The sequence below is a fragment of the Haliotis rufescens genome, unplaced genomic scaffold (assembly GCF_023055435.1).
Source record: "Haliotis rufescens isolate VD_foot unplaced genomic scaffold, xgHalRufe1.0.p SCAF_128, whole genome shotgun sequence".
Taxonomy (NCBI): domain Eukaryota; kingdom Metazoa; phylum Mollusca; class Gastropoda; order Lepetellida; family Haliotidae; genus Haliotis; species Haliotis rufescens.
This window is the reverse complement of record NW_025963811.1, coordinates 133,275-150,406: the sequence shown is the minus strand read 5'-3', so window position 1 is coordinate 150,406 and position 17,132 is coordinate 133,275. Positions and strand designations below refer to the sequence as shown.

The 17,132-nt window shown below is 40.9% G+C and overlaps 1 long non-coding RNA gene across 1 annotated transcript; it reads right to left on the bottom strand.

Moving 5' to 3' along the window:
* Positions 1 to 12,081: 12,081 nt before the first annotated feature.
* Positions 12,082 to 15,975, bottom strand: LOC125378578. Its single transcript, XR_007220308.1, has 4 exons — positions 15,818 to 15,975; positions 15,406 to 15,504; positions 14,210 to 15,111; positions 12,082 to 12,229 (listed from the first exon to the last, which is right to left on the bottom strand). It is a non-coding gene; the product is annotated as an uncharacterized LOC125378578 (long non-coding RNA).
* Between the last annotated feature and the right edge of the window lie 1,157 nt (positions 15,976 to 17,132).

Sequence of the window (17,132 nt, the reverse complement as noted above, 5' to 3'; positions counted from 1 at the left end):
TGATTTTCCTGAAACAGTAGTTCATCACACTGATAATCCTGATAGGTTTTGCTTCTCTGCAACCCGTCATCCTCATCTGCTTCCCTGGTCTAGATGATGTAGATGGTCTACACAATTATCTACAACTGTCATGGGTACGATGTACGTCTCTGAAAATTGTTTTACATCATCGTCATTTGTTAGGGCATTCACGTCTTCATGCAACTTAGCCATCTACTGAACGAGTTTAATTTGGTGTGTCAAACAAATCCATGTAATGCATGTCCTTTATTGTTAATATAAGGGAAGGGGGGAGTATTCTTGTTACCTCTGAACCAGACCATTCACAACAAAAATCACACGTTGGCTGACAAGATTTCTTAACAAACTCCATATAACAGAGCTAGACCGCCTCCGTGGTCTAGTGGTAGAGCGTCTGCCCTGAGAGCGGAAGGCCCGTGGTTCGATCCCCGGCCCTGTCATAGCAAAAGACGTTAAAAGATGTTTCTTGTTGTTACCCTGCCTGGCGCTCGGTATTAAGGAGCTTAAACAAGGACCGGTTGGCTCGGAGTCAGTATATTGTGGTTGATTGGTGTATTCATGTTAAACTGTAGGGGGAGGGGGTTTGTCCTGTGAGATGGATGATAAGCGCGCTGAGGGGCACGCGTGAATTCCAGGTCAGAATAGATCCCCAGCTGAGAATAGATCTGTTTGTTGTTAGCAAATTACTTGAAAGGGGCTGTGCGGTCAACAACTATAAGAGGATGTCATATTTAGAATTGAACATGGAAACAAATCTGAAGACACTATATCAGTCAGCAATAGAAAGTGAAAAAAGTGAGAGGAGACTTTCAGAAGGATTTCAGAAATCTTGAAACTAAAGTCATGCAACTAGAGAAATCACATGCTGATATTGTGCGAAGTGGAAAGAGGCATATTTTTTTTACCAACTCCTGTTATTACGGGACCAGCTGAATAGCGACAAGATCGTGCACCTTTCGCAGCCATTTTTTGCGACTGGGTTTCGCCAAAGCCCAATTGGGCATAGCTAAAAGAATTGTCAGCTGTAACAGACGTTATATTTGGGATAACACTTTCTCGGTAAAGTACAGATTCTCGTACTTTTCCAATGCCAGAGTGAGGCACCTAATCGCAAGCTCACAAAGTCAGCGATCTTACCCACTCAGACACCGAGGCTTCTACAAAGATTAAAGTTCGACATCTGGTAGTCTAGTCTACTTAGTGTACCCTTCTGACAAATGGCATTGTGTGTTCAATTGTCAACTCGTTGCGTAATGGTTCACGTTTATTTTCCCCATATACCAAAATGCTAGTAAAGCCCACATCGGGATTTACGGTGTTATGCAGTATGATTGAACACATTTAACTGTATATTGGGTATATTTTTAGATGCAAGACATATGTAAAAATAACAACAACACAAATTATTCCCGAGGGAGTACTTGAAGTCATACGCGCATTCTGATTGATTTGTCGTATTTTCGCACATTACATTCATCAATAGGGAGACGAGACTGCTTGCATGTTACGGAAATGGGCGAGTGGTGACGAATGTTGAACGAGGAAGGGAAATGATGAGGAAAGTTTTATTGAAATACACTCATACAGAAACCACACAAACATTACCTGTCAGCGTACACAAGCTGATAAGTGAAACATTAAACCTAAATCTGTACGAGTGAAAAACTGTGCAAGAATATACCGACCAAAGGGAGGTAATTCAGACAACCCACCACCAGAGCACATTATCTATCATATTGGAGTTTGTGAGTATGGTTTTAGGCCGCTTTTAGCAATATTCCAGCAATATCCCGACAGGGGACACTAGAAATGGGCTTCACATATTGTACCCTTGTGGGAAATCTAACCCTGGTCTTCGGCGTGACGAGCGAACGCTTTAATAACTAGGCTACCCCACAAATCTAACTAGGCTCCTACAGATCGGGAAAGGTCCAGAGAGGTCGGCCAAGCACTCACGACAGTATGGTGCGTCCCGTAACATTCGGGAAACTCAGCCGATTTTGTCTAGTCGGATTACAATCGTGACTATGTCGTGACAGATTCTGCTGTATCGGACCAAAATCGTAACAATGTCTTGTGTTGTTGTCCTGTGGATCTGTCGTAATGAACGGGCATGACATTCCGTTTCTTGTCGATTGATTCCAGATTGCGTACTGATCTTGCCGAATGCGAACCGTCTTTGTCGGTCCTCTGTCCGGTCACTGATCTCCGTCGGATCGCATTCGGGAGAATCGGGTCGCTGTCGGAACAGATTCGGTCGTTTTTTTACCATCAGATTACATCGGGATCAGATTCGGATTGAGAACGGGAGAATCGGGACGAATTCGGCTGGAAACGGCTGAATCGGGACGCTTCTTGAACAATATCTGATTGTTTGTGAATTTCCCGCCACGAATCACAGGATCTTGATCAGACTTTTGGCAAATTTTAATCGGGAATGGTCTTATCAAGGACGGCAGTAAAAATCCTGAATGTGTGACTGGGCCCTAACCTTTCGATGAATCCAGATACCCCTACATGTGGGTCTGCTACCTACTTCCTCATGGGGAAAAATCGATTCATACATTATAGACACTTTTAATTGAACTCCAAGACCAGTTTTATATTACCAAAATAAGAAGCGGCAACATGCAGGATATTATAGAAGGGTTAGGCGATGTCGACTTAAAAAATTAACGTCACATCGGCAATATTCCAGCCATTTCGTGACGAGTTCTTATATATTATCAATAAATAAAAACCTGTCATCGATGGACAGTAAAATAACTAGAATATCACAGATTGATAATTAAAACTAGCATACAACCATAAAAAGATATCACTATATGTCACAATTCAATATAAAAATTAGCGATAGATCACCAGCAACCAAAGTTAGACCACCATACTGGGGACCTTTTGGGACTTACGGTACTTCTGCTACCTACATGGTTCCCCAGCCGGATTTACATCATCCCTCTGATGTCGACTAAAGAGAAATCATGGACAAGACAATACACTCAAATGGTGCAACACTAGTAGACTTTGTACAAGTGAAATCCACGCGCGCGCACATCCACCCACACCCACACAAACGGTGAGGTGAAATTGGGTTTAACGTCGCGTCCAAGATTATTGCACTTATATAGACGTGCATGCACGTCCGTGTGTGTGGCTGCTTGTACTAGTCCGGACTGATGCTGATTTATAGTGCTAGCTCACTGAGATACCATGCTGCAGTTGAACATGAATACCCCACTCAGACAGTATACTGACTCCGAGCAGACCATTCCTTGTTTTAGCCCCTTAATGCCGAGCGCCAGACAGGGTAACAACAAGTACCATCTTTTAACGTCTTTTGGTATGGCCGGGCCGTGGATCGAACCACGGACCTTCCGCACAGAGAGAGAGAGAGAGAGAGAGAGAGAGAGAGAGAGAGAGAGAGAAAGGGAGGGAGGGATACTTGTTAATTGGATGATTAGGGTGTGGATTAAAGTAATATTTAGGAGTGTGTGCCCACATTTAGTGTTTGATGTTATGAACCTAATGACATTCATTGGAGTGGTAAATTACAACATATACTTCCTAGTAAATAGACAAGTGAGTGAGTGAGTTAAATTTTAACGTCACATCGGCAGTATTTCAGCCATATCGTGACGAGAACATTTATAATAATTCAATATAAACGAATAAAACCCTGTCATCGATGGACAGTATAATAACTAGACTATCACAGTTTAGAAGTAAAACTAGTTGCGCGAACAATTAAAAGAATAACCTTTGATTCAACAACACATTGTAAAAACGCGGGTAGATCACCACCAACCAAAGTAAGGCCACCATACTGGGGACCGTGGGGACTTACGATACTTCTGCTACCTACATGGTTCCCCAGCAGGATTTACACTATCGCTTCAGCTGCTGGTGATTGTAGTCAATTTTAGCCAACAATTAAAATTTACAAATATTCTACGATTAAAAGTTACGGTAGGAATAACAAACTGAATGATTTGGTCTTACGATACCCTCTCAGGAGGGCAATAAGTTTACCCCCTTCGAGTGCACAGCCACGAACAATCTAGGTTAATAATTTTATCATATAATGGGTAGGTTTCTCGGCAGTATAAAGCCAACAGATAAAAACGATATCCGTTGGGGTCAAATGCGGATAGAGATGCAAATATCAAAGATCAAGTAGGGACTACTTTCACTGTTTATAAACAAACATGGCGTCGCTCTTGTCATTCGTCGATCGAGTCAGAATTAACCATCGGGAATGTGGAGAAACTACAGCAATAATTGCTATCATTATGAAAAGAATAGTCTAATATACTGAAAATCAGTGACGTAGCTAAGGCATTTTACAAGTTTTGGAGATATAATTTGCGAAACAATTTAGCGAGGGCACAAGCCACGCGTACATATCTGTTCTTGTAGACCTCTCCAGCTTGGAACCTATTCCCCAAATTAAAACAGTTGGGTTTGGCCGAAATATGTTCGAATTGTTACCTTGTTTCGTTTTGTCGCTGTGTGTACATCTGACTGCATTTCTAACGTTATGACAGGACAGACCGACTGTCAACAACGTCTGACCGTGGCCGTGACGTCTCATAGACTAGGTTTAGAGTAGCGTCCCTTTGACAAAGGGCAGTTACTCTAGCGGACAGACCGATGGATTGCCGCGAAAGGAAATTAAAAACAACTGTTGATTTGCGTATGTGTTGCTTCGCCAGTGTATAAGAAACAGATTTCAGTTAGAACTATATTGGCTACTGTCACTGTCCAACTGACACATCACTAACCCTGTGACGTAATAAATATTAATCTGCGCATTCCAGGAAAACTCGCAATGTTTCGGTAATGTTTGTGAGAGAGGGAAAGCGATTTTGAAGCACAGAATTAAAGAATGACGTTATATGATAAAGAGGTTATCACGCTTGTGTGTTTTGGGATGGTAAATATCCTGTATTAGAAATAAAACACTATACTATAGTATGTATTTAGCTCGCCAAGGCTCGCTAAATACAATGTTTATTCCTAAGGCAGGATATTTACCATCCCCAAACACACAAGCGTGATAACCTCTATACACACTAACATTTCGTAAAAAGTAACTATGTACATCAAAATTTATCAATTAATTCTACTTTTTTTAAAAACTTATTATTAAATGAGAACTTAGATTAAAAAGATCCTTCATGTAGGAATCTTTGAAATATTGATCCCTTGTAATGGCAAAAATCAATACAGTCAAGCAGTGTATATCCTGAATGGCCAATACGACATCGTCGTAGCATGACCTCTTCAAATCTGGACTGACAACCCAAGTAGGTGTAACCGATATTTGGTTGGATTTGATGTAATTTATTGATACCTACTTGGGTGTCCCACTTCTTTTGCATAAGATCTCTGATGTAACATCTGATCGCAGGTTTGTAATCACTGTATGGAATCAGAAGTCGTGTTGAGCTTGTTGAGTGCTGCTTTAGCAGCAGCATAAGCCATTGTGTTGCCTTCTATGCTCACATGACTGGGCAACCAACAAAAGACGATGTCGTATTGGCCAGTTGAAAGATCATTATAAAGTTCTAAAATGTTTAAAATAATTGGATGATTAGAAGAGACTTTTTCTAGTGCCTGAAGACAAGACAACGAATCGGAAAAGATTATGAATTGTTTATATACAGACTGTTTTTAATGTATACCAAGGCTGTAAGGATAGCATTGGCCTCAGCAGTGAATATAGAGCTATTGTCTGGTATTCTAGATGATAAATGTTTTGATCCAATGACGGTGGCAGAGGCTACGTTGCCACCGTCCTTGGATCCATCAGTAAAGATTGAACGGTGAATGTCGTATTTATTTCTTAACTGTAAATATTCCTGTTGATATGCTAGTGGATTAGTCTCAGATTTTATAAAACGTGTGAGGGAAATGTCTACTTCTGGCCTCACCAAATGCCAGGGAGGAGAAGACAAAAGGCGGTAAGGAGAGATAAGATTTAAATCTGTATTAGCAGCAATAACATGTGATTTAATCCGAATTCCAAGTGGGGGAACAAGCTTTGGTTTTCTCTGAAACAGTTCTTCATATAGGGGATGAAAAACGGAGTCATAGGCAGGGGTGAAAGGGTTGGAGTGTAATATAGTGATATATTGAAGAGACAATTTAATACGGCGTAGTTGAAAATGTGTAAGCCCTTAACATTTGAAAAAAACAATTATGTCATCTGCCTTTTAATCCATTAAACTGTCTTCAGTCAATTTTTTGTCAATCTTGCCCTATTAGTATTTCTTGTCTTTACTGTTGAAAATAAATAGCATGTATACTGCAAACTCGACTTGCGTTTCTTTTGCGTGTGAGTATATATACTGGACGACAAAAGTTCCTGTGAAATTAATAAGATTTTAAGCAAAGTTATGTTTTTTTACCAGATCTGAAACAATTTCGGTAGGCAACAGATAAAATACTCCTGTAAGTGTTCAAATGGTTTAATTTGCCATACTGACTTCAGAAAATGCGTGATTTCATAAAAAACACGAACATGCCAAAATGTCAATTTACAAATCAATAGCGTGTGTGTCCACCTCTGGTTGCGATGTAAGCAACACATCTTCGTCTCATGGAATGGACCAGGCGTCGCAAAATGTTCTGAGGGATATCTGTCCATATCTGCTGGAGCATGTTTCGAAGTTCCTGGAGTGTCTGTGGAACACGTGGTTTACGTCGAAGGCGCCGATCCATCTCATTCCACATGTGTTCGATTGGTGAGAGATCAGGGGAGCGAGCTGGCCAGGGGATGACATTCACGTTGTTTTGTTGAAGGGAATCCTGAACAAGTCAAGCAATATGAGGCCGGGCGTTGTCCTGTTGAAAGTGATGCCTGGGCCATGACGACGCAAAAACGGTAGAACAACAGGGCCGATGATCTCGTCGCGGTAGCGCTGTCCATTGAGATTTCCCTCTACCACTATCAGACGGGTCCTCTGCCTTGCTGTAATCCCACTCCATACCATAACGCTGCCGCCCCTGAACCGATCTTCTTCCATAACACAATGATTGACGTAACGTTCACCTCGACGTCGGTACATTCGTATCCGTCCATCGCTGTGGCTGAGGTGAAAATGAGACTCGTCAGTGAATAGAACTTGTCCCCACTGCATGGCTGTCCAGCGTAGACGCTGTCTGCACCAGTGTAGACGTGCTTGACGGTTGTTTCCTGTGAAAAGTGGGACGTCTGGCGGGTCTTCTGGCGACAATCCCTGCACATCTGAGGCGACGACGTACGGTTTGTGAAGATATTCGTCGAAGGCCAGGGATGCTTCTTGCAGTCACTGTTGCTGGCTGAAATCGATTTCGTAGGTGTTGTTCGAATCCAGTTGTCTTGTCGTTTATTGGTTACGCGTGGCCTGCCACTCCGAGGATTGTCTCTGACTACATTCGTCTGTTGCCAACGTTGCCATAAACACTAAATGGTGTTTCTGTGGACGTTAAATTGTCTTGCAACATCACGTTGACTCGATCCTGCTTCAAGCATACAGGCGTGGCATTTCGTAATGTTGAATACTTGCGTTATTTTGTTGTTTTTCTGAGTGGTTGTTGTCAACACGATGCTAAACAATGCATATGGAATCCCGTTAACGCACATGTTTTTATACCCATTCTCGGGTAGTGATATGCATAGGGCTTGCATAAAAGTCAACTTTTGCATGGAATGCATGCTTTTCTGTAGCAGTTTCGTTTTTGTGACTTTACATACTTTCCATACATGTACTACACTATTGAGAATCAAACTTTACTTGTTTGAAAAATACACTAAAATACTGGTGTCACAGGAACTTTTGTTGTTGAGTATACTATTCATAATCAACTATACACAATGGCTTCTCTTGAAAGATGAGAAATTGGGTTCTCATGATTTGTCAGTTTCCGGCACATAACGTTTACAAACATAATGATACAATAAATGACAATCTTTCCGATTTTTTGTCTGATTAAATCTTGAAAGCCATTTATATAATTAATGGAGACTGGTTTGAAGACACGTTAAAGGGGCACTGATCTAACGCATTTCCCCGGACTGGTTGTTGCCTTTGTTATTGTTTTTCCCCCGTGAGTACCCGGATGATACGCAACGCAACTGAGCGTGACCAGAGACTGGGCTACCGTCTGCAAGGACAGCTAAATAAACTTGGAGGCTGGAGGCAATATTTGTTTTACGCATTTTTGCATAAACACTGATTGGTTAACTGTGATCTATAAAAATTTCGACAAAGGGCGCATGTTAATTAATTTCTCCAGCCTAAACAAACAGAAAAAAAGAACGACGGAGCTCATCGGATGTCGTCATTTGGAAATACCCGAGATGGTTATAGTTTAATACTAACAAAAGTATCCTTGCAGTGAAAGTATTTTCGGATTTCCGATTGCGTCGATAATACATTACTACTCCCTTGTTGTCATCAGAGACCATCCACGTTTTCTCGTATAACCCTACACTTGTGTATTTGTCGTCATTCACTTGATGCTCAGTTAATGAATTTATTACAGGTACAATTAGTGGCAGCACCACTTAGATTACCTGACAAAGGTTCCCATTTGGCATTTATTGTGTCTGGGGTAATTATTCAATCTAAATCCAGGTTTGAAGTGAGATGAAATGTGTGTTATGTAATATGCACGTGGCATCCCAGCAAGAGATGAATGATCAGTTGATTTACTTCTTTTTTTTGTAAATCAACGGATCGTTCCTAGCCATCAAAGGATTAACAGAAAATACGTTGATTGATTAATCACTGTTATCTTGCACAGTGGATATGTCAAAAGTGAGTGTTTACAAGTCTAGGTTTACTAAAACAAAGGGAATACACTCACATCATGGCGTGAAGTGCCGATGTAAAAACAACATACTTTGTTCAAAGGGTTAACTGATAATACGTTGATTGATTGCTCATTGTTATCTATCACTCAATGGATTTTTTAGGAACCGTGGACGTTATGAAAATAGTTGTCACGTGGGCTTTCTCAGCCGACCCTTGAGACTTGACACCTATGTGAAACACCTGAAACAATCTAAGTGATCAGTTGAGAAACGAACACGAAACGATATATATCTTTTAAAATATTCGATTGTTACAGAGACACGTGACATCGAATAAGTTTCTTTGTACAGCTGCAGACGAGTAGGATATTGTTCCTTTGTGTGCATGGATATTCACGGATATGTTCCTCGAACAAGGAAGCTGCCTAAAATTTATACACATAAATTTGGTAGGTTGTAATTATGGTATTTGCATTTTGTTTTCCTTCATTTGAACCGATTAGTTCTTGTTCCTCTACATCTTGGTTGGGAAATTCTTCAATGCGCGATAGACGTTGTTTTCACAAGTATCCTTTGTAAGCGTGTATATATTACCGTCAATTTGTAAAATCTTATTCTCTCAGGCAATTTATAAAATGTGTAAATATTTCAGGCATTTTGACTGAAGAATCTGTCCAGATTGACTAAAATTGATTAAGACGATCCAACGGGCCTAAAAACACCACAACAGATTATTATGTAGGATGAGAAGCCAAACAACATAGACATGTACTTTTCAACGTAACATTTTCAGTCTCTTGGTGATGACATTAAACATCAAAATGTTTGGAATTCGTTATCATAATAATACAGATGGAAATGTTTTTCAGTCACTTTGTAAAATAACTGAATATTTAGACGTTTAATAAATTTGTTACACATTTTGACAGTAAAAAAATATACACACTATAAAAAAAAGCAATGCTCAGGTGAAATATTTACTTTGTGTTGCAAGTCGAAATAGTGTAAACAAAAATCGCAAAATTACCAAGCAAGTGACTTATCAAAACTTCGTCACCATTACCGATGCTACCCACAAAGATACCTACATTTCCTTATTATCTCGAAAACTGTATTTAATTTTGTTGATCAATGTGACCATACGCCCTTATTACTACCCATTGATTAATGCGCTTACGAATAGCGCAGCAGAGGTCGCGAACAAGTCTAGATTTCTGCTATACATCCGGGTACTCACTGGGAAAAAACAATAACAAAGGCAACAACCAGTCCCGGGGAATTGCGTTAGATCAGTGCCCCTTTAAGCTTGAACAGATAGCTCGAACGCATCTTGCTTCGCGGAGAAAAGGGGAAACTATGACATGGCACGTGCTGTCCGAGCACGTGCAAAACGAGGAAAATCGGACTTAGTTGAGTAAGGTTCACTTAGGTTTTGAGATGTCGTCGCGTTAGGACGTACATTCAACAATTTCGTTCTATAGCTCGGCAAGGTAGGACGTTGCAGAACGTGTCAGTTACGATAGGAGGTCGCAACAGGACGCAACAATGCTAGCCAAAATAGGGCTGGACTGACAGGTTGATAGCATTAGATTCTGTCACATTTACATTTCTTCATTTTTTTAAGAAGAGATTCACGTTTTGTTCCCCGCATACAACAGTGAGGGAAAATCATCATTGTTAATATTCCACTGCGCAACAGAGGCATTTCCCAGACAGAAAATAATAATTTGTAGCACAGATAATTTCATCTGAGGATAACAATCTCTTTCTGTTTACTCAATAGAAACTGTTCCCGTCTTGTAACTACATAAGTAAAAGGGGATGATGGGATAGCCTAGTGGTTAATGCGTTGGGCTGTCACACCAAAGCCACGGGTTCGATTCCCCACAGGGAGCACGGGTGGCCCAGTCGTCTAAGGCGCCGCGATTCGCAGAGTTGCATAGTTGCGTCCCGTAGACACGCCATAAACCTATGATTGGGGGTTCGAATCCCGGTTCGCCCCGATTATGTTTCTAGGTTTGTCAGCACCATACCCGTGCTCGTGGGTTTCACCGAAGTGATAAACGTCTGAAACCTGCATCACTTCGGGCTTTCCTCCTACATTAAGCTGACACGCCGTGATGTAACTGAAATACTGTTAAAAGCAGCGTTAAACACAACTCACTCACTCACTCGATTCCCCACATGGGTACAAGCTGTGATGCTGAAATATTGCTAAAAGTAAGAGGAAATCCAAAATGATAACAATGCAGTGTTACTCCGTTTGCTCAATTATATCAAGTTTACATCTAGCCCAATACAGCGAAGCCCCATCATAGCATATTTGAAAGTAATATTATCAATCTGTAATGGTTACTACGTTCTAGGTCCTAATGATGAATAAACATGTTGAAGTTTGTTTAAGGCGACTATGCTTGTCGTAAGAGGCGACTATGCTTGTCGTAAGAGGCGACTAACGGGATCGGATGGTCAGACAGGCTGACTTGGTTGATGCGTGTCGTATCCCGATTGCGTAGATCGATACTCATAATGTCAATCACTGTATCGTCTGGTCGGTTATTTACAGACGGCCGTCATATAGCTGGAATAATGCTGAGTGCGGCGTTAAACAACCAACCATTTAATCACCTCTTACAGCAAGCATGGCTTGCTGCCAACTTGCAGGGAATCTATATTCTTACATCACATCACAGGGGCCTACACCTCGTATTGCCTACACAATCAAAACAAATTTATGGATGAGTGCACATCACACTTGTACCCTTATCCCGTAAGTAAAATGAACTCTTCCAACAAGACAACAAAGGTGAGGTGAGGTGAAATTGGGTTTAACGTCGCGTCCAAGATTATTGCACTTATATAGCGACGTGCATGCACGTGTATGTGTGTGTGTGTGTGTGTGTGTGTGGCTGCTTGTACTAGTCCGGACTGATGCCGATTTATAGTGCTAGCTCACTGAGATACCATGCCGCAGTTTAACATGAATACCCCACTCAGACACAGTATACTGACTCCGAGCCGACCAGTCCTTGTTTTAGCCCCTTAATGCCGAGCGCCAGACAGGGTAACAACAAGTACAATCTTTTAACGTCTTTTTGTATGACGCGGCCCGGGATCGAACCCTGGACCTTCCGCAGACAACAAAGAATGTAAATGACTTTTGATACTGTTATTTCATTTTGTATACGAGATCATCTTCACAAGTCAAATATCATAATACACATGTATTATCACAGCACTGTACATTCATATCCATCATCTTCATGTTTTATAACATTAGCACTACATCATTACTAGCAATATTACTGTAATTTGATGAGATGTCCAACTGCATCCAGAAACTGGATCACTGATCTTCTGCCAGTAGCAAGCTGCTGCTTCAGTCTCTCGATCCTTGCATCTCGGTCTCTGTCAATTGTGGATTAAAACAGTAATCCTGTATAAACAGTCAAAAGAAACTCAAGGATCAGATACCACTATAAAAACATCGGATTAGTTCAAAGGCCCATGTACTCGGGTCATTAATTCATATTAATGAATGAAATCATCAATTGACAGTACCGTTCTACACCACAGGGGTGTGGAAGTAACCATTTGTATTTAGTGAAGGCCATATGAGGTGTAGGCCAGATGAGGGCAAGCCATCACAGGATCTCGATGATAGCGTATATAGCATAATATATTCGTACAGAAAAATAATCCCACCCCTCTTACACACACATAGGACCCGTGAAGATCCGGGGTAGAATAGGTCTTCAGCAACCCATGCTTTCCGTAACAGGCGACTAACGGGATCGGGTGGTCAGGCTCGCTGATTTGGTTGATGCATGTCATCCATCCCAACTGGGTGGATCGATGCTCATGATATTAATCACTGGATTGTCTGGTCCAGACTCGAGCATTTACAGACCGCCGTCATATAGCGGGAATATTGCTGAGTGCGGCGTAAAACAACAAACCAACTACACATATAGACAAGGTGTGACACCCGCCATCTTGGTTCTTATTCAAGATTTCGCACTCGGTTCGAATCGTAGCTTGTTATCGCAATGAAATATGAATGTCACTTATTTCAACCTATTGGAACTTGCTAAACAAACCATAGACTACACAATCATGTTCATCTGTCACCTCGTATTTAGTTTAAAACAATCATAGCCTATTGGGTAAACAGGAAAAAGGAGGCCGGACATTACGGCACCACAGGGGCTTGAACTCGCTAAAATAAAAAATAGTGGATCTAAATATTAGCACACAGTGAAGAAAGGGAAATTTAAAACTGTCAATGGAAAGCCTGCTTGCAAATTTTTGGGGTTGATAAGGAAATCTACAGCATAATTAAACATTTCGAAGCAGATTTTCATTGACGGTCCTACATTTCCCTGCCCTCATCATGAGACCCGTGAAGATTCCGGGGTAGAATAGGTCTGCAGCAACCTATGCTTGTCGTAAAAGCCTAAAAGGCGACTAACGGGATCGGGTGGTCAGTCTCGCTGACTTGGTTGATGCATGTCATTGATCCCAATTGCGTGGATCGATGCTCATGATATTAATCACTGGATTGTCTGGTCCAGACTCGAGCATTTACAGACCGCCGCCATATAGCTGGAATATTGCTGAGTGTGGCGTTAAACAACAAACCAACCAACCCCTCACCTATCCCTGCTTATATTATGATACACATTTTAACCAATCAGAAACGTTTGCCGAGTTCAAGCCCGTGTAGCGCCGTAACTTCCGGCCACCTTTTTCTTTACCTCCGCGGCGCAGCAGAGAGCTGACATTTGATGGTTGTTTAAAATAAATACGAGGTAAGTTGACCACAGATGAACATGATTGTGTAGTCTATGGTTTGTTTAGCAGGTTCCAATAGGTTGAAATAAATGACATTAATATTTCATGCGATATCTAGCTGTGATTCGAACCGAGTGCGAAAGCTTGAATAAGAACCAAGATGGTGGGTGTCACTCATTGTCTAAATGTATATAGATGGGTGTGATTTTTTTTACTTATATATTATGTTGTACACGCTGTCATCCAGTTCCTGTCTTACATGGAATCCCCGTTGTTCTTACTGTAGACTGACAGTCAACAATACATTATCAACATGACAAAAGAATATGTTAGAACAAATGTTAAAAAAGCGTGTTAGTCCACAAATGATTATGTGAATAGTGCTAAATAAATACAATCAGGGTTTATGGTAGGAACTAACGGAGCGTGCCTGTGGCAGTCTACTTTTTCAAAGAACGAAATGATTGCATTTTAATCTTTACATACTTGTTACATTCCGAGCCAGACTAATGTGTACAAAAACTTGAATTAATAATATTTTGAATCCATTTTAGGAATATATACATATAATTACGATGAATATCCGATACTTACAACCTACTGTTCACTTGTCCTGTTGGGTGTTGGCTGACTGGGGCAGGACTCGAGCAAACCTTAGCTGGAAATACCACAACCTCCACATTGAAAGCTCATTTTGATACTCCGATGAAAAGATGACATAAGCTGGGCTCACACAAGTACAATGCAAGAAATCTGTAACTGTAGTTCCCCTCTCAAGATATCTGCAATATTGCCACATTCATTGCTTTCATTTCCAAAGAAAAATGTCGATCAAATTAAACTGAAGTTAACATACGTCTGTTTGGGACCGACTTTTTGATATTCAAGAGGTGTGGGTGTCGGATTTTATGGAAAAAGTATTGACTCCAGACTGTTGAAAAAAGGGAATGTTCTGCCACAAAAGTTACATTGTTGCTAGGTGTTTTTCAGTAAAAAATATCTGGTTTTGCAGCTTCAGCTGAAAAAGATGTGTAGTTGTCACACAAAATCCCAGCTCCACCCCAAGAATATAAAATGGTTGGTCTCAAAATGAAAGGTCACGATTTTATTATTCCAAATGTGAATATTAAAATTTACTTTTTTTGGTCCCACAAGTCTGAAAAAGAGTGTGTGGCATATACCATCTCTCCTGTGCGTGGATCGAATGGCCCAAGACGGCAACTTCTTCGGCATGGGCTCCTCACATCTCCTCGTCGGGTCGTATTCCAGCTTGGCCTTGGGTGGTCTTTTCACATGCTTCAGAGCAGCCTCGGTTCGTTCATCTAAATACTTCTTTATGACTCCCACTGCATTTCAAGGACCCACCTCATCCCAGGCTGCTCATCATCGCTTACATCTGGAGAGGTACACTCCCGGGTGAGGACATCTTGTACGCGTTCCTTCCAGGCTGCTGGCTTGGGGCACTGGTCCAGTGAGTTCTGACGGGACTTCAGTTTCTGCAGAATTAATGAAAAAATAAAAACTGATTGCTGCCATCTGTATGCTACGAGTTACCGTTTCTGTAATGCAAGGTAAAGAGATCTACTCCAGTATTGATTTGTTATTTCTGCTTGATTGCAAGTTGCAGTTATCAATAATTTACACTAAACATTCTTACTTAATCTTAATAGAGAAGGTTGATGTTAGTTACAACAAAGAAACTTAGTAAAATCTAAATATTTATATACTTATCCTGCATTACGAATAGCAATATAAACCTACTGATATTGTCATAGCAAATTATCACTCACTGCTGTTCCTCCTGGCTGCTCGCCTGTGTTCTTCTTTCTTCCCGGTGATGCTGCGGCTATGGCCATCCCTCCTGTTCATCCAAATGTTCTTGAAGGCTGCTACAAGTACAAATAACATTCACATTACAGACACTTCCACACTGTATATTTGATGAAATTGAATGAGTTTGATAATTAGTATACTCATCTGAATGAACACTTTCATATAATTTTTACTGCAGGTCTTGTTTTGCATAATATGTATGTCTTAAGTTCTTGTTATTACAAGTAACAAGTACATATTTATATCTTGTCTGTTGGTATCAGACCCTTGGCCTGTTTCCTTAGTACTTAACATTCACAGGATTCTGCTTAGTGCGTGTGTTTTTGATCTAGTGTACTCTCAATATCATACCCTGAAAATTGATCATACCTCGCAAAGTGTCCTTGTTGGCCCATTTCTCCTTTGAGTGATTTTTCCAGCACTCACCAATCACCCGTTCTCTTGCAACAGTGGCTGAAATCACATCATAGTTACATATAGGGTCCAGTGCTTTCGTTTGCTTTGAAGATATGTAAGGACGATCGGTGGTGTCCGTCTTAGTTCAGTTATTTGCGGTTGAGTTGAAAGTCTTCACGTGGTGCATTCAAGGCGAAAAGTTGTGACTGACACGGAGATTCGGCGTTTGGTTTTGAAAGAGTGTACACCTCTCAGGAGTTGACGTGGGACGCACGTGCAGGGCGGGCAACATGTGCTCTGTTACACGTGGTTGGGTGTTGGACTGTATTGAATAGAATTTATAGTCTAAATTCTTGGTGAGTTTTGATGTTGTAGAAGTGTCTCCTATTTTATAGTGATTAGTCTACAGTGCTCACGTCATTCGTCACTACTCGCCCCTTTTCGTAACTTGCAAGAAGACTCGTCCCCCTATCGATGAATGTTATACGCGAAAATACGACAAACCAATCAGAATGCGCGTATGATTTCATTTTTTTCCGTCAAAGAATCCCTCAGAAATCTTTCGATTTTACATATGTCTTGCATCTAAAAATATACCAAAGACACAATTAAATGTGTTCAAGCATACTGTATGAATCCGCATATCCAGATGTGCTTTAAATTGCATCTGAAATACATATAATATACGGGGAAATATATGTGAACCATTACGCAACAAGTTGACAATTGTTTTAGGTATGCCCGTTTGCGCTAAGACGGAACCCGGTCGCAAAAATGGCCACGAGAGGGGCACGAGTCGCTATTCGGCTTGTCCCGGAATAACACGAGTTGGTCACGAATGTGCTCACGTATGTAGGGAAACCCTCCAATTTTTTCCGCTAGTATATTGTTGTACTCTGCTTATTTTGCTTGACATTTATGTAGATGATCAGTTTCAAATAATTGCATATACAGAATATACTCAACTACAAGAGGTGAGTCCATGTCCGCCCGGAGGATCTCGATTAACCTCCGTATCACACTCTGAAACAAACATAACAATAATGATATTAAAGAATATCCAAAATATTAAACGAAAAACAACAATGAAAATTCAGCGCATTTATTTACCCCAAACTTTTGTATGAATAACACAAACTACTGTTCCATTACATTTCACATATGCAGGTTGCATAATGAACTGCAAACAATGTAATATAAGCACGTGCTTTCCGCGAAGCAGGGTGTGTTTGGTACACTTGGCTCCCGATCGGGACATGTGAGTTTCTGCGAAGCAGGGTGTGTTTGG